Source organism: Arachis ipaensis, chromosome B9, assembly GCF_059453495.1.
Source record: "Arachis ipaensis isolate K30076 ecotype BB chromosome B9, ASM5945349v1, whole genome shotgun sequence".
NCBI classification, from domain to species: domain Eukaryota; kingdom Viridiplantae; phylum Streptophyta; class Magnoliopsida; order Fabales; family Fabaceae; genus Arachis; species Arachis ipaensis.
In genome coordinates this window covers 61,934,985-61,960,628 of record NC_142444.1, presented here as the reverse complement: position 1 = coordinate 61,960,628, position 25,644 = coordinate 61,934,985, and the positions used below count along the sequence as shown (strand labels likewise).

The window sequence follows — 25,644 nt, the reverse complement described above, 5'->3', positions numbered from 1 at the left end:
GAAGAAGCAGCGATGCGGTCGCATGACTGACGCGACTGCGTGACAAGGAACACTCCGAATGACGGGACCATGTGACCTACGCGGACGCGTGACAAAGGCCATGCACCAGAAATTGCAGAAAATGCCACCAGCGAATTCTGAAGCCCTTTTGGCCCAATTCCAAGTCCAGAAGGCATAGACCAGAGGTTATGAAGTGGGGAAATGCATCCATTCAGGGAGACTCCACTTTAGTTTAGTTTTCATGATTTAGATTTAGTTTAGAGAGAGAGGTTCTCTCCTCTCTCTTCTGTCTTAGGATTAGGATTTAGGATTTCTCTTAGTTTTAGGAGTGACTCTCGATCCTAGGTTCAATGTTCCTTTACTTTAAGCTTCCCTTTTACTTTTTATTCATTCCATTACTTTAGTTGGTTATTTGATGTTGCAATTTAATTTATGAATTTTTCCATGTTACAGATTACTCTTTTGAATTAATGTTATTTGAGGTATTTCAGTTTATTATTGCTTTTCTTTTATTTACATTATTGTTATTCCCATTTGAAGGCATTTTTATTCCAGTAGATTTATTTTTCTCCTTTTGGTCTTGGTTAAGAAATCAGTAACTCAGGAGTTATCAAACTCAAACATGAATGATAGTTGTTATCTTTGTTAATTAAACTGAACTTCAATAATCCCAATCTTTTCTTAGGAAATAGATAGGATTCGAAGATCAAACCAATTAATCCCTTGACTTTCCTTTATCTTAGTAAAGGTTAACAAAGTGGAATTAAGATTCAATTCTCATCATCATTGATAAGGATAGCTAGGATAGGACCTCTAATTTCTCATACCTTGCCAAAAGTTTATTTACAGTCATCTATTTATTTTACTTGCCATTTAAATTACTTGTTCTTTATTTACTTTAATTGCTAATTAAACTATTCACTCCTCATTCTCAAAACCCCAATTTACAATTTCCATAATCAATAATAAGAACATACTTCCTTGCAGTTCCTTGAGAAGACGACCCGAGGTTTGAATACTTCGGTTATCAATTTATTTAGGGGTTTGTTACTTGTGACAACCAAAACGTTTGTACGAAGGGATTTCTGTTGGTTTAGATACTATATCTACAACGTGACTATTTTTATGAAATTCTTTACCGGCAAAAATCCTAACGTCAAAATGGCGTCGTTGCCGGGGAACTGCAATCGTGTGCCTTATTATTGGTTATTGTAAATATTTTTCTTTTACTTGTTTATTTGTCTTTATTTTCCCCTTTTATTTTTATTAGCTACTATGAATTCTCACCCCTTTCGCTTTGAGTTTGGTTCTAATGTTATTGAAAGGAATGAAAGTTATAACAGGAATATGCATCAAGGTCAGAGCAATCAAAGATGGATGGAGCCAAGAGGATCTGATCAACCCTTTAGACAACAACGCCTTCCAAGATATCATGGACAAAGACCATTCTACAATGCATACCAAGCAAATAGACATGGTGGACAACCTTGTAATTACCAACAAGCCCCACCCTGTGCTTATAGGCCATCCTCTCAACGTAACTTTGAACCACCATACTCACAAGCTCCTTTTCACCATTCACTACTGTATGATCCTCATTTACCCCAGTTCCAATCCAATCACTCCCAAACACCACCACTTCCCCCTGTACCATATCCAAATCTATCACCCCGAGAATCAGAGGTTCGCCTCAAGGAAACAGTAAATCGACTTCAAACAACCCTTCATCAACTGGAGCAAGCAGTAAGTCAATTATCTTCTAGACGTTCAAACATTCAAGGACATCCCACAGCCCCATGTGGACAATCTAACGAAGAGCGTAGTATGAAGGAGATACTAGAAACTCCAGTAGACAAGACAGAGCATGGTTTCGTACTGGAACAAGTAGAGGAAGCTGTCATTATTGAAGAAGAAGAGTTGGTTGAAGACTTAGGAGACGTTGAACCTCTATGGGAATCCAAATTTGTGGAGCATTCTGTCAAGGATGTTACAATTGATGCTAAGGAGGATTGTGCGCAATCCCCAGAGCAAGTCCTTCATGAAGAACTAGACAGAATAACCCAAGAAGCAAATTTCCTTGATGATGATAGTCACAAGTCAAGTTCTTCTGGTAATGAGCTTGCATCCGCAAGTGAATTCTCTGAGATCGAAGAATCTTCCCCAAGTGAATACGAAGATGATACGGAGGTAAATTTCTCTCAATCTCCAGTCTATGACTTAAGTGATGAGGAAGACATAGCTGGCTTTAATCAGGACATGGATACATTTGAAGAATCTTGCAAGGAAGTGGAGAATTTCACAGAAGAGCACAAGGGAGTAGAATTCACAGAACCACTGGAACCACCTATCCCAAGGCCATTACCACCCAATACAAGTTTCAAGTGGGTACAATCCTTAACCTTTAACTGTATTTTTTCACTTGAATATGGTTTGCTTGAAACAGATGGCCAGCTTAGAGCTCTCTACGGCTTTAAGAGTAAGCGGGAAATGGCTCGTACTCAGAGCTGGTGCATAAGGTTCAATAAGGTTCCACGCTTCAACTCGAAGTGCATGGATTGGTATCATGATCAATCAGATGGATCTCGGAAAGCATTTGGTTATCCTGGTGAGAATCTAATTTCTAAACCGCCTAGATGGAAAAGTATGGATCAAGACGAAGGCGGATTTAAAAGCAAAGCTTGGGATCCTGGAATCTATACTGACATTCGTCACCCCGGGAGCCTGAGAATCTATTTGAAGCTACTCAGAAGCTTTACATGCCTAGTTTGGGACCCCGGAGGCTATTGGCATTCCAAGCATTGGTGGAGATTTCTGGATGAATTTAAGCATAAGCCGCCATAACAAGAAGCTCATCCAATGTCCAACTTAAGGACTTTAACTAAAAGTGCTAGGTGGGAGACAACCCACCATGGTATGATCTTCCCTTTTTTCAATTTTTATTTTAGTTTTATTTGTTTACAAGTTTTATTTTATTTTATTGTATTGAACCTAGAGTTTTGCATCGCATTCATATTTGCATTCTGCATACTGCATAAAAAAAAAAGGGTGTGCGACGCGACCGCATCCCTCATGCAATCGCGTCAAATTGCGAAAAACACTACCCACGCGACCGCGTCATTCACGCAGCCGCGTGACCTGGAGATCGGCGTAACCATCCGACGTCCAGAAAGTTAGGCTGGAATCGTGCGGCTATTGTGCGTTTTGCACAAATGACCCACGCGATCGCGTCCCTCACGCGATCGCGTCACTTGCACAGCACACATCCCACGCGACAGCGTGAGCGACGCAATCGCGTCACATAGGATTGCACAACACCCCAAAAGGAGATTGAGAGTTGCGCTGAAACGACGCTGGATTCGTGCGTTTAGCACAATTTCCGGCGACGCAATCGCATACCCCAGGCGATCGCGTCATTCACTCTTTTTGCTCTCCACGCGATCGCGCCACTCACGCGATCGCGTCAACCACCTTTTCGCCCCAACCACGCGACCGCGTGCCCCACGCGATCGCGTGGATTCAAATTATAACCCCCCCAGTCACGCGAACCCTATCAGTCGCGCCCCCCCCCCCCAAACCCCTCCACTTCCTCTCTTCTTCTCCAACCCCCAACCACCACCCAGCCACCATCACCGCCACCGCCAAACGCCGCCGACCACCCAAACGCCGCCGCCACCCACCCCCCTTCCTCCTTCCCCCTTCTCTCTTCTTCTTTCTTCTTCTTCCCCCCTAACCGCCACTACCCACGCCACGCCACCACCTCCCACCGCCGCCGCCGTCACCGCCCAGCGCCACCCACAAGCCCCCCTCCCTTCCCCTATTACCCCCCACCCCCATTACCCCTACCTTTCCCTCCCTTCCTCCGAACAGCCACCACCGTCGCTGCGCTACCCTCTTCCGCCACACCGGACGCCACTGCTATCATCCCCAGCCACCTCTCTGCCCTACTCTCTTTCTTACGCCTACCAGGTTCTGACAAACGCTACCCTTCTATCCTTCGTAGTTAATTCATATTTTTTTGTTTATGTTCCTCATTAGGCTAGTTAGATATGCATGTTGTAGTGGATTTTAGGTTGTTAGGTAGCCTAGGATATGGTTAGTTGATTTAGGTCTGTTTAATTGCGCTGTTCGTGTTTTTTGTTTTATTCTGCTATTGCTGTGATGATTGTAATATTCATATGTTGTACTTCCTTGTTTCTTGCTGCTCTATATGCTGAATTTTCATGTTTATATTCCTTATATGTAATTGCAGCTTTAATTTTGATTCATATGAACTATTCTGTTGTTTTTTATTTTTCGGGACAATCCAATTTTAGCCGGAATGCTGCCCAAATTTCTGTAAAATGTTTCCATTCATGTCTTGATTTTGGCATTTTCAACTATGCTTTCCTTAGATCTAACCAAAACAATTCATGAATTCCAGGGCAAGCTTTCTTATTCTCTTTGATTTCCTGGTTCATAAATTGCATTTTTGATGTTTGATTCCATTTTTTTTGCTATTTCTATATCTATCTGAATCATTATCAACTTGTTTTCCATGTTTGGTTATGAGTTACCTGTAGCCTTTAATTGTGAATGCTTGTTACTTAGAAACTTATCATTATGCCACTTACTTTAACCCACTTTTTACTAACTCACTAATGTTAACTACCTAAACTCTTTTTCAATTCTAACCAAATTAACCTTTCAAAACTTCTCTTCTGATTTTCTTTCACTTTCTTTTAACATTCTAACCATGGCATGATGTTAATTTTTCTATTTAACATGAATTCAATTACATTTTGGATTGTGAATTCTTCTTTTCAGACTTTTAACTCCTATACAATCCTTAATGCACATTTACTTAACTCATTTTCCTTATCCTTTTGCTCCTTTGCCACTATGTGCTTCTTTTGTTAATTGCCTCTTTGTTTTCCTGTTTTTATTATATCCGTGAATTCTGTTTTTCAGGATGTCGGACTCCCACAAAAAAGGGAAAGAAAAGGCAACAACTGGCAAACAGAAAAGAGGAGAAGCCTCTATGTCTATCATAGATCTCATGCATGATGCCTCCTTGCGGGAGAAAAATTTTACCCCGCAGGAGAAGGCCGACCAGTTAATCCCAGCTACTGATCCAATAAAGTTTGCAAACCGATACTGTGAGTTGAGGTATCTGGTGTTTGCAGCCTCCAGGAACCTATACCTGGAGAGAACTTTGAAGATCCCAGAAGAACTCCAGCAATACACCTCTGACCAGATCAAACAAAGAGGCTGGTTCTTCCTGGAAAGACCCCTGACTGAGGTCAATGCATCTTGGGTAAGGAAATTCTACTGCAATTACTTCAAAACCTCCCTAGATGCAGTGAACCTTAGAGGAAAGCAGATTCTGGTCACTGAAGAGGCCATTGAAGATGTTCTGAAGCTTCTGCCTAAAACTGATCAGCTGGATGGTTATCAAAAAGCTGAGGAAGATATGCACTTCATGCGATTTGATTGGGATGCAGTAAAGGCTAGGATAGCCCTTGACAAGAGAGTTCCTTGGATTATGGGTCAGAACACTACCATGCCAAAGGAAATCAAGCGGATTTACTTGAATGATGAAGCTCGGCTTTGGCATCAGATACTTAGCAACTTCATTATGCCGAGTACTCACGAGACTGAGATACCAGCCGCTATGATCACCCTCCTTTGGTGTGTGATGGAGGGTAAGGACCTGTACCTGCCACGCTTTATCCGGTACTATATGGCCAGGGTCCAAGTCCGAGGCACTCTTCCCTTTCCTTATCTGATTATGCAGCTAGGACGTCGAGCTGACGTGCCTTGGGAGGATGCTGATGAGAAGCCACCTGCTGCAGAATGCAAGAAGATTATCCCGCACAGCAGGAACTTTCTGGCTTTGGACTATAGACCTCCATTCCTCACTGCTACTACTGAGACAGCCACACCATCTGCCGGCCCCTCTTCTTCCACAGCTACCCCAGCTACCTCTGCCACCACCCTTGCACCTCTACCTGCCCCAGAGCCCATCTATCATCTAGTGCACCGCCTGTTTCGACGGCTTGACCAGATGGAGCGTCGCAACAAGCGACGCTATGAGCACCTGAAGCTGATGATAGATCTGGCGACATCCCCTCCGAGCCTGACACACCATCTGAGGCATCTGAGGAGGAGGCGGATGATCACGAGGCAGAGACCCATCCCCAGAGCAAGGCAGAGCAGGCAGGCACCCAGTAGGCAGCATCACATCAGGAGGCTCCGCCTCAGATTCAGGCTGTAGACCCCGAGATCCCTATTCATACAGCACCTCCTCTGCAGCAGGCTGATCCTCAGACCACCACCATAGAGACCCCAGCTACCCGTCCTTCCAGTGATGACACCCCTTCACACCCTGCTTGAGTGAGCATCGGGGATGATGCTACATTTTAAGTGTGGGGAGGTCGCCATCTCTAGCGTTCTTTTTTTGGTGAATCACTACATAATCTTTTTATTTATTTTGCTACTTTTCTGTATTTTTCTCTTTATTTTTATTTTTATTTTCTCAGTACTTATATATATTACTATTTTTATGTATTTATTCTATATTGCACTTTAGTTCATTTTTAGCCATTTAGTTTTAGTAGCAATTCTAACTTATTAGTTATAGAAATTGTGGATTAATTAGTATAGTTTACCCTTTTTAGCATAAGATAGCTTAGTTTGAATTGAAAAATATAAAAAGGAAGTAAACTAGGGACTTGAACATAATAGAAACAATCCACACAACTTGTATATATAGCATTACATGTTAGTTAGTTAACAAAATTTCATCAAAGAGAAACACTAGAACTTTAAAGCCATTCAATATAAGTTTTACATTGAGAATAATGGGAATTTTTAACTAAACCTGCATGACATACATAAGTGATAAATAATTTTTGAGCTAGAGAACACACAGCCTGTGAGTTTTGAGCTTAATTGTATGGTTACATTCAAACCATAATATTTTATTCCTGTGTGTTCCGCCCTTCTTGAGGCCATTATTTGATTTTAGCTCACTTATCCCAAAATAGCCTACCCTCTACATCACCCTTGTTAGCCCCCTTGAGCCTTTAAATCCCCTTTTATTCTATAAACCACATTACTAGCCTTAAGCAGAAAAACAAAATGAAAACCCCAAGTTGAATTCTTGGTTAGCTTAAGATAGGAAGTATGTATGGTTTAAATGTGGGAAAACCTATTGGGAACATGGATGATAAAAACAAAAAGGTAGAAAAGTTGAAAAGAATAAAATAATTCAAATAAAAGTTTTGGGAAGCATGCTCATGTAAAATCAAAATAATTGAATTACCATGTGCATTAAAAAAAATTTATTTTTAGTATGAAATAAAGTAATGCACATGGGATAAAAATAATAAATATTGAAACATGAGCATGTAACATCAAAAGTGGGAAAATATGGGAAAATAGGTAAAGAAGCTTTGCTTTACAAAGTATGTATGTTAGGTGAGATCTTAGACTAATGAAGGATTCATTTATTAGCTCACTTAGCCCTATACATATACCCTTACCTTTACCTTGGCCCCATTACAACCTTAACTAAAGACCTCATGATTTTTGGTATGTCTATATTCTATAATTGTTGATTGGTTAGATGAAGAACAAAGTTATAGAAAGTAAGAATAAAAAGAAGAATAGAGTGATTAACCCAATAAACACTCAGTGACTAGAGAGTAAACACAAAATCCAGTAAGGGTTCAATAGCTCATTAACATATATCTCTGCTTAAATTATTAATTATCTTGCAAGTTTATAAAATGTTTCTCTCTCCCATCTCAATTGTAAAGGCACTTTATCAACTATCTAAGGTTTGGCTATATATATATATATATATATATATATATATATATATATATATATATATATATATATATGACTCCTTAAGAATGTGAATTAATTCAACTACATGCAAGCTTTGTATACAAGTGAATAAAAATTAGAATTGCATGATGCATCATTTATGTAGGTAGTTGCATTTAGATTAGATTGCATTGCATGACATTCCACCACTTTAACCTTACCTTACTCTTTATCTTGGACTTAGCATGAGGACATGCTATTGTTTAAGTGTGGAGAGGTTGATAAACCCATATTTTATGATATATTTTGTGCTTAGTTTGAGTGATTTATTCAATCCTTCACCTACTTATTCATATTAATTGCATGGTTTTACTTTCTCTTCCTTATTATATGATGTATGTGAAAAACATGTTTCCTATGCTTTAAAATTAATTATTTTAATTACCTTTATTTCCATTCGATGCCGTGATTAGTGTGTTGAGTAGTTTCAGATCTTCTAAGGCAGGAATGACTTAAAGGATGGAAAGGAAACATACAAAAATGGAAGAAAAGCATAAAACGGAGTTTTTGAAGAAACTGGCATCCACACGATCGCATGGGCGACGCGGCCGCATGCCAAGTGCGAAGAAGCAGCGACGTGGTCGCATGACTGACGCGACCGTGTGACAAGGAACACTCCGAATGACACGACCGCGTGACCCACGCGGACGCGTGACAGAGGCCACGCACCAGAAATTGCAGAAAACGCCCCCAGCGAATTCTGAAGCCCTTTTTGGCCCAATTCCAAGTCCAGAAGGCATAGACCAGAGGTTATGAAGTAGGGGAATGCATCCATTTAGGGAGACTCCACTTTTGTTTAGTTTTCATGATTTAGATTTAGTTTAGAGAGAGGGGTTCTCTCCTCTCTCCTCTCTTAGGATTAGGATTTAGAATTTCTCTTAGTTTTAGGAGTGACTCTCGATCCCATGTTCAATGTTCCTTTACTTTAAACTTCCCTTTTACTTTTTATTCATTCCATTACTTTAGTTGGTTATTTGATGTTGCAATTTAATTTATGAATTCTTCCATGTTACAGATTACTCTTTTGAATTAATGTTATTTGAGGTATTTCAGTTTATTATTGCTTTTCTTTTATTTACATTATTGTTATTCCCATCTGAAGGCATTTTTATTCTAGTAGATTTATTTTTCTCCTTTTGGTCTTGGTTAAGAAATCAGTAACTCAGGAGTTATCAAACTCAAACATGAATGATAGTTGTTATCTTTGTTAATTGAACTGAACTTCAATAATCCCAATCTTTTCTTAGGAAATAGATAGGATTCGAAGATCAAACCAATTAATCCCTTGACTTTCCTTTATCTTAGTAAAGGTTAACAAAGTGGAATTAAGATTCAATTCTCATCATCATTGATAAGGATAGCTAGGATAGGACCTCTAATTTCTCATACCTTGCCAAAAGTTTATTTACAGTCATCTATTTATTTTACTTGCCATTTAAATTACTTGTTCTTCATTTACTTTAATTGCTAATTAAACTATTCACTCCTCATTTTCAAAACCCCAATTTACAATTTCCATAATCAATAATAAGGACATACTTCCCTGCAGTTCCTTGAGAAGACGACCCGAGGTTTGAATACTTCGGTTATCAATTTATTTAGGGGTTTGTTACTTGTGACAACTAAAATGTTTGTACGAAGGGATTTCTGTTGGTTTAGAGACTATATCTACAACGCGACTGTTTTTATGAAATTCTTTACCGGCAAAAATCCTAACGTCATACGCACCTCGAAATGGCTCTTGACCATAGTAATTTGGTGGAGGTTGGTTGTCACGAAAAGGTCCACCATAACTATTGTCTTTGCATGCATTGTAGAATGGTCATTGTCCATGGTATCTTGGAAGGCGTTGCTACCGAAAGGGTTGATCAGATCCTCGTCACTCCTTCCATCTTTGATTATTTCGACCTTGATGCATGTTTCCATTATAGCTTTCATTCTTTACAACAACATTGGAACTAAACTTAAAGCGATAGGGGTGAGAACTCATAGTAGCTAATAAAAATTAAAAACAAAAACAAATAAATAAGCAAAAGTAAATATTTACAATAACCAATAATAAGGCACACAATTGCAATTCGCCGGCAACGGCGCCATTTTGAAACTAACCGGATTTTCTATCGGTAAAGAATTCCACAAATAAATCCTCGTTGTAAGTATAGTTCTAAACCAACAAAGAATCCTTTCGTACAAAAGTTTTGGTTGTCACTAAAGCAAACCCAATAAAATTTATAACCGAAGTATTTAAACCTCGGGTCGTCTCTCAAGGAATTGCAGGGAAGTATGATTTATTATTGGTTATGGGAAAGTATCTTTTTGGGTTTTTGAAATAGGGAACAAGGAAATAAATTGGCAAGAAAGTAAATTAATTATCATGAAAACCATTGCAAGGTATAAGAACTGGAAATCGCATCCTAGTTATCCTTATCAATTGTGATAAGAATTGTTTATTGCTTCCACTTAGTTAACCCTTACTAAATAAAGGAAAGTCAAGTGAACTAATCAATTAGATTTCTCAAGTCCTAGTCAACTCCTGAGAAAAGACTAGCTTTAGAGGGATCCAAATCAATCAGCAAATTCCAATTTTCAATCAACAAGGAGTTTGATAACTCAAGTGTCACCAATTACTCAACCAAAGCAAAGGGGAGAAATCTAAATTAAAATAAAAGTATCAATAACATAAATTGGAGAAAACAATCATAAATCTGAAATACCTCAAATTGTATTAAATAGAAAATCAAATCAAACATAAGTATTCATAAAATAAAATAGCAACATAAAGTGATCAATAAAGGGAAATAGATAAACTAATATGCTAGAATAAATAAAAGTAGAAGAGAACATAAATTAAAGGAAAATTGGACCTGGAATTGAGAAGGAATAAACCATAAACTAAGAGAAAACCTAAATCCTAAAACCTAGAGAGAGGAGAGAGCCTCTCTCTCTAGAAAACTACATCTAAAACCTAAAATTGTGAATGAATGATTCGTGTATGATTGATTCCCTCATTCTCCAGCATATATTCTGTATTTCCGGGCTTGAATTTGGGCCGAGAAAGAGCCCAGAATTCGCTGGGGGCGAATTCTGCAACTTTCTGCACATGGCATCTATCACGCGTACGCGTAAGTCACGCGTGCGCATCATTTGGAGATTTTTTCTTGTCACGCGTATGCGTCGCTCGTGTTCTGCGCTAGGCACGTGTCCGCGTCATCCATGCTCACACGTCACTGCCATTTTCTTCAAAACATCATTTTCGCGTGTTCCTTCCACTTTTGCATGTTTCCTTTCTGTTCTCTATGGCATTCCTGCCCTATAAAGCCTGGAAATACTTAACACACAGATCACGGCATCGAATGGTAATAAAGGATAATTAAAATTAACAGTTTTAAAGCCTAGGAAACATGTTTTCACATATATCACAGAATAAGGAAGGAATTGTAAAACCATACAAATTATATGAATAAGTGAGAAAAGACTTGATAAAAACCACTCAATTGAGCACAAGATAAATCATAAAATAGTAGTTTATCAAACAAAATATTCATAGAGGCATTACATCAAACATGCGGTTTGCAATATGCAAGTTTATCACAGTTAATGCTCAAATTCAATCATAATCAACCCAATAATCACATATCGACACTTGCAATACAAAGAGACAAAGAAAAGCTCTAAATTTAATCCAAGCAACATGAAAAGACAATAAACACTATATCAAAAATCAACACAAGAATTGGGGAAGAAACAATGGCAGTTCTTATAGCCACTGCGAACTTGCGGTGGTTGGTTCACCGGAAAAATACCGGAGGGGAAAAACTCACCGGTGGTGAAGAGAGAAAAGAGAAAGGAAAGAAAGAAATAAAAGAAAAGAGAAGTGAGAGAGAGAGAGAGGGTATAGGATGGAAAGGCGGTGGCGGGGTAACGGCGGTGGTGGCCGGCGGCAGGGTCGCCTGAGACTGGTCGGAGGTGGGGAGAGCAGCGGCAGTGAGGAGGGGAAGAAAAGGAAACTGCTGCTCAACAAGGCAGGTTGCTGTGTAATCGCCCAAAACGAGTCATGTGCGTACGCACAAAGGCCTGTGCGGACGCACAGAAAGCAAAAACTAGAGGGCTTTCGAACGCACACAGCGTGCGATTCCTGCGACTAGAGAGGGTGTATTAGAGTGTGCAGACGCACATCAGGGAGACCGCGCACAGATGTCACAAGATAGAGGGGTGTGTGCGTACGCATAGACTGGTGCGTACGCACAAAACGCAAAAACGAGAGTGATGCCAGCGCATAGAGCGTGCGGTTGCTCCCACCAGAGGGGTTGCACTAACGCGTGCGAGCGCACGGGCGCGTGCGAGCGCACTGGCGCGTGCGAGCGCACAGGCGCGTGCGAGCCCACAGGCGCGTGCGAGCGCACAGGCACGTACGCTCATACAGAAGCTTCTTTCTCTTTCTCTTTTTTTTAGGTAATCACTTGAGGTACAGAGTCATCCGTGCGTGCACACACAGGTCCGTGCACACGCACAGAGCAAACAAAAGGGGGGGTTCATGCGCACAACTCATGCTAACGCTCCCACCAGAAGGGTTGTCAATTGGTGTGTGGACGAACACGTCTCTGTGGCCGCACCGATAGCACAGAAGGAGCAATGCGTGCGTAAGCACAAGGCAGTGCGCGCGCATAGGGTCATCTACGCCTGCGCACGCACAGAGCAAACAAAAAGGGGGTTCACGCGCACAACTCATGGTAACGCTCTCACCAGAGGGGTTGTCAATTGGTGTGTGGATGCACACGTCTGTGCGGTCGCACCGATAGCACAGAAGGAGCAATGCGTGCGTACGCACAAGGCAGTGCGCGCGCACGGGGCATCAAAAACAGGGCAGCGCCCGCGCACAGACTGTGCTAGCGCTGCGACCATAGAACGCTGCAAAGAGTGTGCGGACGCATAAAGGCGTGTGCTCGCACAGATGGTGAAAAACGCAGTTGTGTGCGCACACACAGGGTGGTGCGCACGCACAGGTGCCCTGTTTCACAAAGAATTTTTCCTTTCAAAACTAAGGTACCAACCCTTAGTACATCAATATATCAACCCCAAATCATACAAACAAGCATAAATTCATGATCCACAAGCAATTCAACTTATTTAACTCAAGAAAACATCAAACCAATCCTAAGTTAATCATCATATCACAAGAAAGCAACTAATTCAAAAAGCTATAAACAAAAGATAAAGTTGGAACAATGTTACCATGGTGAAGTGTCTCCCACTAAGTACTTTGGTTTAAAGTCCTAAGTTGGACTTTGCATGGCTTCATTGATCAATTTGAGACCTCTCCAAGGAGAAAAATCTCTAACTCCTTGGCATTCTTGGGTTGAGTTTGCTCTCTTGAATTAGACTTCTTGGCATTCTTCTCTTCTTCTTGTTCCTTGCCAACCTTAATCACTTCATCTTCGATTATATCGCACCCAAAGATAGAATAGGCTTCAAGGATGGGTTTCCTGGATTCCTCCAACGTTAACCTTGCTACCTTGTCATCGGCCTCAAAAGAATAGACTCCTGAATGTGCATCCAGCCTGAACCAGGATGTCTTTAAAAACGGCATTCCAAGTAGAATGGATGATGGCTTGTCTGAGTCAATGGGAGGAGTTTCCAAGATATGGAAATCTACCGGGAAGAGTAAACCTTGGATGTCAACTAGGACATTTTCTGCAATCCCCACAACTGATACAATGCTCTTATCGGCCAACACAAATCTCACCCCAGACCTCTTTAGGGGTGATAAGTTCAATCTCTCATAAATGGGGAGTGGCATAATGCTTACGCACAGAATCATTGCAAGTAACCAAACATGGGCCTGGATCATTGTATTTTTCAGGAATTAAAGAAGAGATAGAATCATCTACCAGCCATTTGTTGAGTTCGCCAATTTTTTCCTTGAGTGTACAAACATACTTTGGCACTTGTTAAATGGCTTAAAAGACAGGGACGGTGACTTCAACATTCTTAAAAATTTCCACCATGTTGGGGTCAAGTTTTTCTTGCTTCTTAGCCTTCTTAGCCAAAGTTGGAAATGGAATTGGCATAGGCTCTTCAAGCAGATTCTTCTTCTTTGGCTCCTTGGCCTTGAGCGGTTCCTCCTCTCCTTTTTCAACATTTTTCTCTTCATCCTTCATCACTCCCACATCATCTCCCACCTTTTGCTTGTGTGCTTTCTCACTCAAACTTGTAGGGACAATATCAATTTCATCCAACTTGGTGCCTCTCCTAAGGGTGATAGCATTGATGCTTTCCTTAGGATTCGGTTGAGGTTGTGAGGGCAAACCACTAGAAGTTGAGGCTTGTTGGGTATTTTGTGTAGTCGGAGGTGAAAGAGTCAAACGGGAGAGAGCCTCGGCAATAGTAGCCATGTATACTTCTTGTTTCTTGTGAAACTCCCGTTGCTCTTGCATAAAGGTTTGGAGTGTGTCATTCATGTAGGATTGATTAGGAGGAGGGCCTTGGTTGCCTTGAGAAGGGTTAGGTCTACTATGTGGATGTTGATACCTCCCTTGAGGTTGAGATTGTTGTGGTTGTTGGTAAGATTGTTGGTATTGTGGTTGACCTTGAGGGGCTTGATGATAGTAGGCTTGTTGGCTTGGGTAAGGCTGAGCTTGAGGGGCTTGGTTCTACCTTTGATTAGAATTATCCCTCCATCCTTGGTTTTAATTTCCTCCATGTTGATTGTAGTTGCGTCGTTGTGGGTATGGATTGGCTACCGCTAATGTAGTGTCCTCTTGGAGTTGAGGACACTCATCAGTGTAATGGTTGTTACAAGCACAAATACCGCATGATTTTGGTGGTCCTTCAATTCTTGGAGGTTGAGGTGGAGGAGATAGCAAGGCTTGGAGAATTTGTTGCCCTCGGGTGATTTGTCTCAACAAAATTGTCATATCACCGAGGGTCTTTGTCAAAATGGCATCTCCGGAAGGAGAAACTTCACTTAAAGCCTTTGGTTGTGGATTTCTTACCCTTGAGTGTTGAGTGGAGTCCGCCAAGTCTGCTATGATCTCCCAAGCTTCCTCGGCAGTCTTGTTTTTGGTGAGGGATCCCCCACTAGAGGCATCCAGGAGAAGCATATCTTGGGGTTCATCCCCTGACAGAAATAGCTAATAAGTACCAATTCGTCAATACGGTGGTGGGGGCAAGCTTCCAACAACTTCTTGAATCTCTCCCAGTACTCATAAAGAGTCTCTCCATCTCTTTGCATAATGCAATAGATTTTCGTTCGCAGCTTATCTGTTTTCTGCGGTGGATAGAACTTTTCCAGAAATTCCTTACGCAGCAAGTCCCAATTGGAAATCACATCTCCCGGTTGAGTATAAAACCATTCTTTCGCTTTTCCCTCCAAAGAGAAAGGGAAAGCGAACACCAAAACTGCTACCTCATTTGCACCATGTCTTCTCGCAGCGGAGCATGCAACTTGAAAATCCTTAAGATGCTTAAGAGGGTCTTCTCTGGGTAGTCCATTGTACTTGGGGAGTAAGTTGATTGTGCTGGTCTTAAGCTCTAAATTTGGATCCAAAGCCAGATACCGGATTTGTAGGTTGCAAGTTAATATCAGGAGCTCCGGCCTCCCTTAGAGTGATTCTACGAGGTGGATCCGCCATGGTGTTGTCACCTGAGTCACTCAAAGAGATTTCAGCACTCCCCACAGATGAGTATAGGGTTTCCTCGTTAATTGAAGAATGATGGTCAGAGATTGATGGTGATAGTGAATTGGCGTGCTCTCCAAGCAAGCCCGATTCACAATTCACAAATGCTAGCCGGCGCCGAGCTTGCCTAATATGAGTTAAAGTTATTTCTATTTCCAGATCAAAATGGGTCAAGCTCGGGTCTGGAAGCGACCGTGTCATTCAACTGAGGAAGTAATAAAGGCATGCAATTAAGAAAAGCAAAACAAGAATAGACAAATAAACATAAACCAACCTAACAATTAACAACCACTAAGACTAGCTAGATAGAAACGATATCTACAAATTAGTGCCAAGTAGCAAACAAGAACCAAATATTCACACTGTTCACATATTCATAACAACCAAAATTATAGCACTCATTGCACTTAAAGTGTGGTCCCCGGCAACGGCGCCAAAAACTTGACGTGTGGCAAACCGTCAACTTAGAATTTTCCAAAAATTGAGTTCTGTTGCAAGTATATTCCAAGCCAACGGATAATGCTCACAATCAAAGTTTGAATTCAAAGATGTCACTATCTGTTCCGAGGGTTACCTGAAACTGAAGGACGATCTCGGAGGAGATCTGCAGTTGTAGCCGGAGCTGTCGTGTCCGAATTGCTGAGCCTTGAGATGTTGCTGATCTTTGATCACCGGAGGGTGGTGGTACCTGTAAAAGACTCCGATGCTTAAGTTAGCACGGGCTTTGAGCAGGTTTTTTGTGTAGAATCAGAGTATGAGTTATACCTGGGTGCTCCAGTGTATTTATAGTAGTGTGGAGTGACCTCCCTTGAGATAAGTTTAGTTATCTTATCTTATCTTTTGTGGGTGAGTCCCTTTATCTTTGGCCAGCCACCTTTGGGTGGGCTGTGATCTTCTGCTTTGGGCCTGCTTGGGCCCTTATAGCAATTTGGCTGAGCTCTTTGAGAAGAGATCAGGGTCGACCAACCCTTATAAGAGGTCGGTCATTTTTGTCTTCATCTAGCCCGGCTCGCCTAGCTCGACCCGGGGTATGAACAGTGCCCCTGCTTGAGCTCGGATCTTTTCATGAGGTCATGCTTTCTGAGCTTTGATCTCTTTGGGGAAGTCATGCTCAAGCATCTTGGTCCAAGCTGCACTTCCGTTTGCGAGTTTTACGCTGAGTTTAAATGCGAAGTATTTTTTGCTTTCGCTTTCTTTTGCCGCGTTTGTTTCTTGAAAGGGTTACTTTCTTGGGAATACGCACGTGCCTTTAATGCCCATTGATTTTTGTTTTGCTATTTCTTTTCCCTATTTACACTTTGTTTGAAATCAAAGAAGAGGTTTTGCTCTCCGTTTCAGTTTCTTTCTCCCTTCTGTTTCGTTTCATCCTTTACGCTCGTTTCTCTTTCTGAAGTTTGCCTTTGGATTTGTTCATGCGCCTCTTCTTGCTTAGTGACAAAAACTTCCTTCCTTTCGTCCTCAAGTTCGTTCCTTTCTTGGATTTTTGGAGCTTTCACTACCTTTGGTGTGGCTTACTGCTCATCACTCTCACTCCTTCTTCATCGCAGGTTGGTACTTTACTTCATGCTTTGTTTGTCGTCGTTCTCATTGCTTTCATCCTTGCATGCTTTCCTTTTGTACAAAGTTTCAATTTTTGTTGAACTTTTCTTCGAAAAGGTTGAAATTTTCTTTGGGGATTCTTATGTGCTCTTGTTTTTTGATAGTTTATTTTTATCTTTGCTGTTTGAAGAAATGCTGGTACTTAGGTTAAAACTCCTTGTATTCTCTTTTGCTTTAGAGGGTTAGGGCTGCGCCGTTTCCTTTTCTGGGTTCTTGCTCTGTTATTGCCTCCAAAGGGTGCTCCTGGGCTTTTGGTGTTGATCCTCTATTCTTTGTGAGTCCTGGGGTTCCCTTTTGCTGCCATATCTGACACTTGTTTGATTGTTTCTTTGCCATTCTCTTACTGTTCAAGTTGTTTGGTAGTGACCCCTTTTCTTTTTTCTTACTGTAAGTGTAGTTGCTATATGTCTACTTGTAGGAATATTGTTGAGATGTCCACAAAAATCCCTACTGGCATGGCCGACTGGCTGGACTCTATAGTCCTGATGTGTGTTACTGTAGCGAATCCGGAGTACTGTGAGAGGCTTAGGAGGTTCCATAGGATCTGTAGTAATAGGGACGATGAAAAGAATTATGAGCTGTTGTTGCCCAAACCTGAGGAGAGGGTTAGTTTCCCTCCCTTGACTCAGGGAGAACGCCCCTTCTTCTATGCTTATGACTATTTCTTTAGTCAGTTGAATATCACCATCCCTTTTACTACTTTTGAGACCGACCTCTTATGGACTTGTAATGTGGCCCCTTCCCATCTTCATCCGAACTCTTGGGCCTTCATTAAGATTTTTCAACTGTTGTGCCAGGAGTTGAGTGTTCGACCTACCATATCTATCTTCCTTTACCTGTTTGTGTTGACCAAGCTTGGAGTAGCCAAGAAAAAGGCTTTTTGGATCTCCTTCCGAGCTACCCACGGAAAAAAGGTGTTCTCTATGTTTGATGAGTCTTTTCGGGATTTTAAGAACTATTACTTTAAAGTCCGAGCTGTCGAGAATGCCCGACCTTTCTTTTTACATGAGAACGGCGAGCCAACCTTTCCTTTATGTTAGCAAAAAGATATAGTAGCTCCCAAGTATTCTTGGGAGAATTTGGATGAAGTAGAACAAGCCTTTGTGGGTGTTCTTGAGGAGCACTGGGGGGAACCTCCTCATTTGGACGCAAAGAGGTTTCTAAGAGATCCCTCCCTCCTCCGTGCCAAATTAGGTAGCGTCCAACTTTTTCCAGATAGTTTTCTTCTATTGTTTTCCTTTCTATTATTGTAACTTTTTTTCCTGTCTTCCTTTTAAGAGATGGTGAAATCTTCAGATTCCATGAAGGCCTTCCAGAGGGCCAAAAAGGCGACAGCTGCCCAAAACTTGACAACGAAGACCTCGGGGGAAAGGTCTTCTCAGGTGTCCACGAAGAAGCCGACTACTGACTCTCAGGGCCCGAGAAAGATCATCCCGACCCCTAGAGTTCGGGTAATTCCATCTGATCATCTCAGGCGACTTCTGGCCCTGCCTCCTCTCCTAATGCTGCTAGCCCGCCTCCTAAATGCCAAAAAACTGTTGGGACATATAATCTTGATAACAAAGAATTTGATGGTGTGGCCTTTGCCACTGAATTGATTGCTCCCTATGGCAGGGTCCTTATGGACGATGTCTCCATCCTTCGTCACCTTGACTTTATAACGAACAACAGTATTCGGATGGCCAATGTTGGTGCGGCCTTATCTAGGGTTGTTAGGGAGTCCCCTGTCCGTGCTACCAAGGCTTTTCTAGAGGATGCCCAGGCTGAATTTAATAGGGTGAAAGGTCTAAAGGATGAGTTGGACGCCAGGGTTGCCAAGTTGGAGATTGATGTGGAGAAAGAGAAGGAGCGTGCTACTAGGGCGGAGGCAGCTACTAGCTTGGCTGAGGAGGCTGCAAAAAAGTATAAGGAGAGCTATACCCAGACCTACGGCGAGTTACTAGAGACCAAGGAGAGGCTTCAATCTGCCCAAGATGATTATGCCAAGCTTCAGGGGCACATGGTGAATAGTATGACTGATATGTTAGAGATCCTGAAGGCTCAGGTCTGAGTTATTGCTCTCGAGGCCGATCTCTCCTTGTTCAGCATGGATAAGGTGGTTGAGGATGGCAACGTTATGCCTGCCCCTGACGATGATGATGAGGGTCTTCCTCTTGTGCCACCAGGCAAAGCTTCGGCAGCTTCAGCTTCTTCCATTCCTTCAGAGGTCGACCACTCAGAGCCCGAGCCTGATGTGCAGATTCTGAATGGGTCGGATGGAGTTGTTAATACTACCCCGATCTCGACCATGCCTCCTTCTCCCTCTGCCAAGGATGTTGCCACTGGGGCGAATTTGGATCCCCTATGACTTTTTATGATTGTGTACTATAATAGTCCGACTTGTGGACTTTGAACTTGTTTATGTTTTTGTAAGTCTTTTGTAGTTGACTCTTTTGACATTTGGTTGCTTCTCAACAACTTTTGTTTTGAAAAACAAACACTTTAAACTCTGGGGCTGCCTTTTAAGTGGCCTTTGAGTCTTTAATGTTTTACTTTGATAGACGTGTTTTGCTAGAGGTTTACTTTTTGCCACCCTTTGTGAATTTTATAAAGATATAGGTATTTCCCAACCCGACCTCCTTTGAGTGGATTTTTTACCCTTGCCTTTGGGATCATGCCTTGCTTTGAGTTGGTACTTGTCAACCCTTTATCAAGACGGGCAAAATTATCCTTGGGGCTTGCTGTCCGAGCTTTTAGCGACTTGCCCGATAACTTTTCAGTGTTCTTTATATAGAACCTTTTTAGCCTCAGATGACTTTTTGTAGTCCTGTTTTGAGATCGTGCCTTTTTTTAGCGGAGTTTGCACTCTTTTAGCTAAGCACTTTTGAGCCTTAAGTTGTTTGTCAACCTTTTTGGCTTTTTCCTTTTCTTGAGATCGTACATGTGCCCTTCTTTAGCTGACGTCGACCCGTACGATCTTGTTACTCGGGCTTTTTAGTCATATTCCAACAACTTTTTAGGTAGTGTTCCTGATGAGGAACCTTTTCTTTATAGTTTGTTCAGATGACCTTTTAGCGCCGTTTCGACTGGTGCTTTTGCCTTTTAAGTAGTGTCTTTTGGCAAGACTTGTACCTTTCGGCGAAGCACTTCTGGCCTTTGGTTCTTTAACCTTTATTTGGCCTTTGCGAGGTGTTTTTGTCCCTTTTCAGTGATCCTTTCATTGGTCCGACTTTTTTGTCGGGCCATCTTAAGTTATTTTTAGTAATCTATTTTTAGTCAGACCTCGTCAGGTCGCTTTTTATGGGTTATTTTTTATAACTTCTTGCATTAACTTGCTTCTATCGCTTCACCTTGCCGACCTCTTTGTAATCGGGCGATGAATTTTGCGTTTTATGAGCTTAGATTAATGCGTCTTGGTAGGAAACTTTTTAGGGAATTGATAACTTTTAAATGATAATGAGATAAAAACATAAATAAAAGTGTATACATACGAGTACTTATCCTTCTAGGTCGGGCAGTTTTTTAGATCTTGACCTGGCGCCTCATTAAAAAACTTTCTAAGAAAAAAGAGTGCACCTTGACCTAAGATCTTTACTATTTTCTAGCTATAGTACCTTCTTAGGTTACAGGCATGCCATGACCTTGGTAGCTCTCGCCCTTCAAGGTCGGACACCTTGTAGTAACCTTTCCCCAGTACTTCTGCTACTCAGTATGGTCCTTTCCAGTTAGCCGCTAGCTTCCCTTCTCCTGAATGGATTTTTGACGGTTTAGAATTCACAAATGAATCCTCGTTGCAAGTATAGTTTCTAAACCAACATCAATCCTTTCATACAAAAATTTGTTTGTCACTAAAACAAACCCCTAAATTTATAAACCGAAGTATTGAACCTCGGATCGTTCTCCCTAGGAATTGTAATGAAGTGTCCTTGATATTGGTTATGAAGTATGTTTTGGGGTTTTTGGGATAAGAGACATGAAATGTAAATGGCAAGGAAAACAAACTACCAACTAAAAAGGTCTTGGCAAGGTTTGGTGGTCAAGAATCTCTATCCCTATCACTAACCACAACATAAGAATTCGCAAGGATCAATCCTACTAAGTCAACCCCTAACTAATAGTAAAGGAAAGTCAAGTGAGCTATATCAATCCAAGTCCATAAGTCCTAGTTCTTCACCAAATCAATTAGTGAGATCTAGCGTTAATAGCTCCCAATCGTCAATCACTTGGACATTAGTAACTCAAGAGTTCCTAAGTTACCTTCCCAAGCCAAGAGCATAAAATTCTACTCTAAAATCCAACCAAGCATTTTATCAAACACTTGGAAGGCATAAAAGGAAAGCATAGTAAAATTGCAAGGAAAGTAAATCTACACTACTCAATTGCAAGGAATTAAACAACAACAAATCAAATGAACAATAAAGGAACATGAAAACATAAATTGCATTAAAAGGAAAAGGAAAGAACAAAAGTGCATCAACATAAAAGTAAAAAATTACAAGAATTAAATGCTAAACTAGAGAGAAGAGATGTAGAAGAAGAAGAAGAATTGATAAAGGAAAAGTAAATCTAAGCATGAAATTAACTTAGATCTAAGAATTCCTAATCTAAATCTAAAATCTACTCCTAATTCTGGAGAGAAGAGAGAGCTTCTCTCTCTAGAAACTAACTAAAGCATGATAAAACTAAAATAAAACTCACTAACTAACTAGATCCTCATCCCTCTTCAATCCTTGGGTTAAATAGTATCAGAAATGAGTTAGAATGGGCCCACAAGGCTTCTAAAATCGCTGGCCACGAGTTGCATTAAGTGAATCATGTGCAACCATCGACGCGTACGCATACAGTGCGCGTGCGCGCCCCTATGCACGATGCAACTATAGCAAATCTTATATCATTTCGAAGCCCCGGATGTTAGCTTTCCAACGCAACTAGAATCGCATCATTTGAACCTCTGTAGCTCAAGTTATGGTCAATTAAGTCCGAAGAGGTCGGCTTGACAGCTTTTGTGATTCCTTCATTTCTTCATGAGTTCTCCATTTTTACATGCTTTTTCTTCATTTCCTCAATCCAATCTTTACCTCATAAATCTGAAATCACTTAACAAACATATCAAGGCATATAATAGAATTAAGGTGAATTAATTTTAGCTATCTTAAGACCTAAAAAGTATGTTTTCACTCTTAAGCACAATTAAAGGAGAAGTTATAAAACCATGCTATTTCATTGAATAAATGTGGGAAAAGATGATAAAACCCTCTTAATTCAACACAAGATAAACCCTAAAATTGGGGTTTATCACCGACCTGCTCCAATATCATTTCGGATTAAGATGAGATCATTGGTGGTGAAGCTTCGCTGGATTACCTTCCGATTATACCTCAGAGCTATTCGATGCTTTAGGGCTTCCTCTCTAATCCGAACTCTTTTTCGAACTTCAGGAAGTAGGTCAAGCACTTCCCTTTGAGCATGGGAGTTAGTATTTTCACTGTAGAGGATCATTCTGGGAGATCCTTCTTCTACCTCCACGGAAATCATTGCCTCCATTCCGTAAGCAAGTCGGAATGGTGATTCTCCAGTGGTTGAATGTGATGTTGTCCGGTATGCCCAGAGGACCTGCGGGAGCTCTTCAGCCCAAGCTCCCTTAGCGTCCTGTAGTCTTCATTTTAACCCGGCCAGTATGACTTTGTTGGCGGCTTTCGCCTGTCCATTGGCTTGTGGGTGCTCTATAGAGGTAAACTGGTGCTTGATTTTCAAATTATCTACCAGATTTCTGAAGCCCGTGTCGGTGAATTGAGTGCCATTGTCTGTGTTAATGGAGTGTGGCACCCCAAACCTTGCAACAATGTTTCTGTATAAGAACTTCCGACTTCTTTGGGCGGTGGCAGTGGCCAAAGGTTCTGCCTCAATCCATTTTGTGAAATAGTCTATTCCAACAATGTGGAACTTAACTTGCCCTAATCCCAGGGGGAAGGGTCTGAGGAGGTCGAGCCACCATTTTGCCAATGGCCAGGGTGAAATGACACAAATGAGTTCTTCGGGTGGTGCGATGTGAAAGTTCACGTGCTTATGGCATGGAGGGCATATTTTGACAAACTCTGTTGCTTTATTTTGCAAGGTCGGCCAGTAAAATCCAGCTCGGAGTACCTTTATGGAAAGAGATCGCGCCCCAAGATGGTTGTCGCACATGCCACTGTGGACTTCTTCGAGAACTTCCCCTGTAGCAGAGGTCGGGACGCATTTTAGGAGGGGCGTAGAGATTCCTCTCCTATATAGGACGTCGTGTACTATAGTGTAGTACTGTGCTTCTCGTACTAGCCTTTTTGCCTCTTTATTGTCTGTGGGAAGTATTTCTGAATTGAGATAGCTGACTATAGGAGTCATCCACCCTTGGTCCTGGTCTGATATGTTTAGGACCTTTTTCTCTTCCGTGGTTGACGGATTTTGTAGTGTTTCTTGGATGAAGCTTCTATTATTGCCCCCTGGTTTGGTGCTGGCTAGTTTCGAAAGTGCATCAGCTCGGGCATTTTGTTCTCTGGGTATATGTCGGATCTCATATCCCATGAAATGTCTGAGCTATTCTCTGGTCTTGTCTAAGTATTTTCTCATAGTGGGATCCTTGGCCTGGTAGCTCCCTTATATTTGTGAGGTGACTATTTGGGAGTCGCTAAAGATGGTAAGCCTTTGAGCTCCCAATTCCATAGCCAGTTTCAAACCAGCCAATAGAGCTTCGTATTCGGCTTGATTATTTGAAGCAGGGAACTCGAACCTTAAGGAGAGTTCGAGTTGGGTTCCTTGGTCACTTTCTAGGATCACGACTGCTCGGCTCCCGACTTTGTTTGAGGAGCCATCCACATAAAGGTTCCACTCTATGGGGTACCCGGGGTGTCAGTGTATTCTGCGATGAAGTCGGCTAGATACTGTGACTTAATAGCTGTCTGAGCTTCATATTTGAGGTCAAATTCTGATAACTCGACTGCCCATTGTAGGATTCTTCCAGCTAAATCTGTTTTCTGTAAAATACCATTTATAGGCTGGTTAGTCCGTATTCTGATGGTGTGAGCTTGGAAGTATGGACGAAGTCGTTGAGAAGTGAGTATGAAGGCATAAGCAAACTTTTCTATCTTTTGATAGTTTAGTTCAGCCCCTTGTAGAGCCTTACTGACGAAGTAGATTGGTTGTTGCCCACTTTCGTCTTCTCTGACTAGTGCTGAAGCTATTGCCCGACTTTCTACGGCGAGGTATAGTATGAGTTCTTCGCATTCTCGGGGTTGAGTAAGGATGGGTGGTTGCCCCAAAAATTTTTGAAATCTTGGAAGGCTTGTTCACATTCTGGGGTCCATTCAAACCTCTTTCCCTTTCTTAATGTTGCATAGAAGGGGAGAGATCATAAGGCTAATCCAGCTAGGAATCTAGACAGAGCCGCTAGTCTTCCATTGAGCTGCTGGACCTCTTTGACACATGTCGGACTTTTCATGCAAAGTATGGCCTAGCACGTATCTGGGTTTGCTTTGATTCCTCTTTAGGTGAGCATGAAGCCTAAGAATTTGCCAGCTTCTACTGCGAAAATGCATTTTGTGGGATTAAGTCTCATCACATGCTTTCTTATGGTTTTGAACACTTCAGTGAGGTTGGAAAGCAGCGTTTCCTCACTTTGTGTCTTTACCAACATGTCATCGACATAAACTTCCATTAGCTTCCAAATGTGATTGGCAAAGACTTTTTTCATCAGTCTTTGGTATGTAGTCCCTGCATTCTTGAGTTCGAAGGGCATGACTACGTAGTAGTAGTTTGCTGTTGGGGTTAGGAATGAGGTTTTCTCCTGGTCGGGTTGATACATCGGGATTTGGTTGTATCCTGAGTAAGCGTCCATGAAGGAGAGGTACTTGTTTCCTGATGAAGCATCGACTAGTGTGTCTATATTCGGGAGTGGGTAAGGATCTTTTAGGTAGGCTTTGTTGAGGTCGGTGTAATCAGTGCACATCCGCCATTTCCCATTTGACTTTTTGACCAATACTACATTGGCTAGCCACAATGGATATTTTACCTTCCTTATGAATCCTGCCTCCAGCAAGGCCTGTACCTGCTCCTCTACAGCTTGCGACCTCTCTGGGCTGAGTTTCCTACGTTTCTACTGTACTGGCTGAGACCCTGGATATACGGCTAACTTATGGCACATTAGTCTGGGATCAATATCGAGTATATCAACAGCCTTCCTTGCAAAGAGGTCGGAGTTATCCTTTAGGAGCTTTATCAGCAGTTCCTTTAGGTCTTCTCGTAGATTCGCCCCTGTGTTTGTTGTTTTGTCTTGAGTGTCTCCGATTTGAACTTCTTCGGTTTTACCTTCCGGTTGAGGGCGGAGTTCCTCGTGAGCTCGAATTCCCCCGAGTTCTATGGTATTGGTTTCCTTTCCTCTGGGGTTACCTTTAAGGTTCAGACTTTCATTATAACAGCGTCGAGCGAGTTTTTGGTCTCCTTTTATGGTAGCTATCCCTTCCGGAGTTGAGAACTTCATGCATAG

The 25,644-nt window shown here is 41.7% G+C and overlaps 1 non-coding gene and 1 pseudogene across 1 annotated transcript; both read left to right on the top strand.

The window, feature by feature from the left end:
- Positions 1 to 15,023: 15,023 nt before the first annotated feature.
- LOC148544861 (small nucleolar RNA R71) lies at positions 15,024 to 15,130 on the top strand. The gene has a single exon (XR_015901108.1). It is a non-coding gene; the product is annotated as a small nucleolar RNA R71 (small nucleolar RNA).
- Positions 15,131 to 18,768: 3,638 nt separating this feature from the next.
- Positions 18,769 to 19,494, top strand: LOC148544860 (uncharacterized; annotated as a pseudogene).
- The last annotated feature ends 6,150 nt before the right edge of the window (positions 19,495 to 25,644 follow it).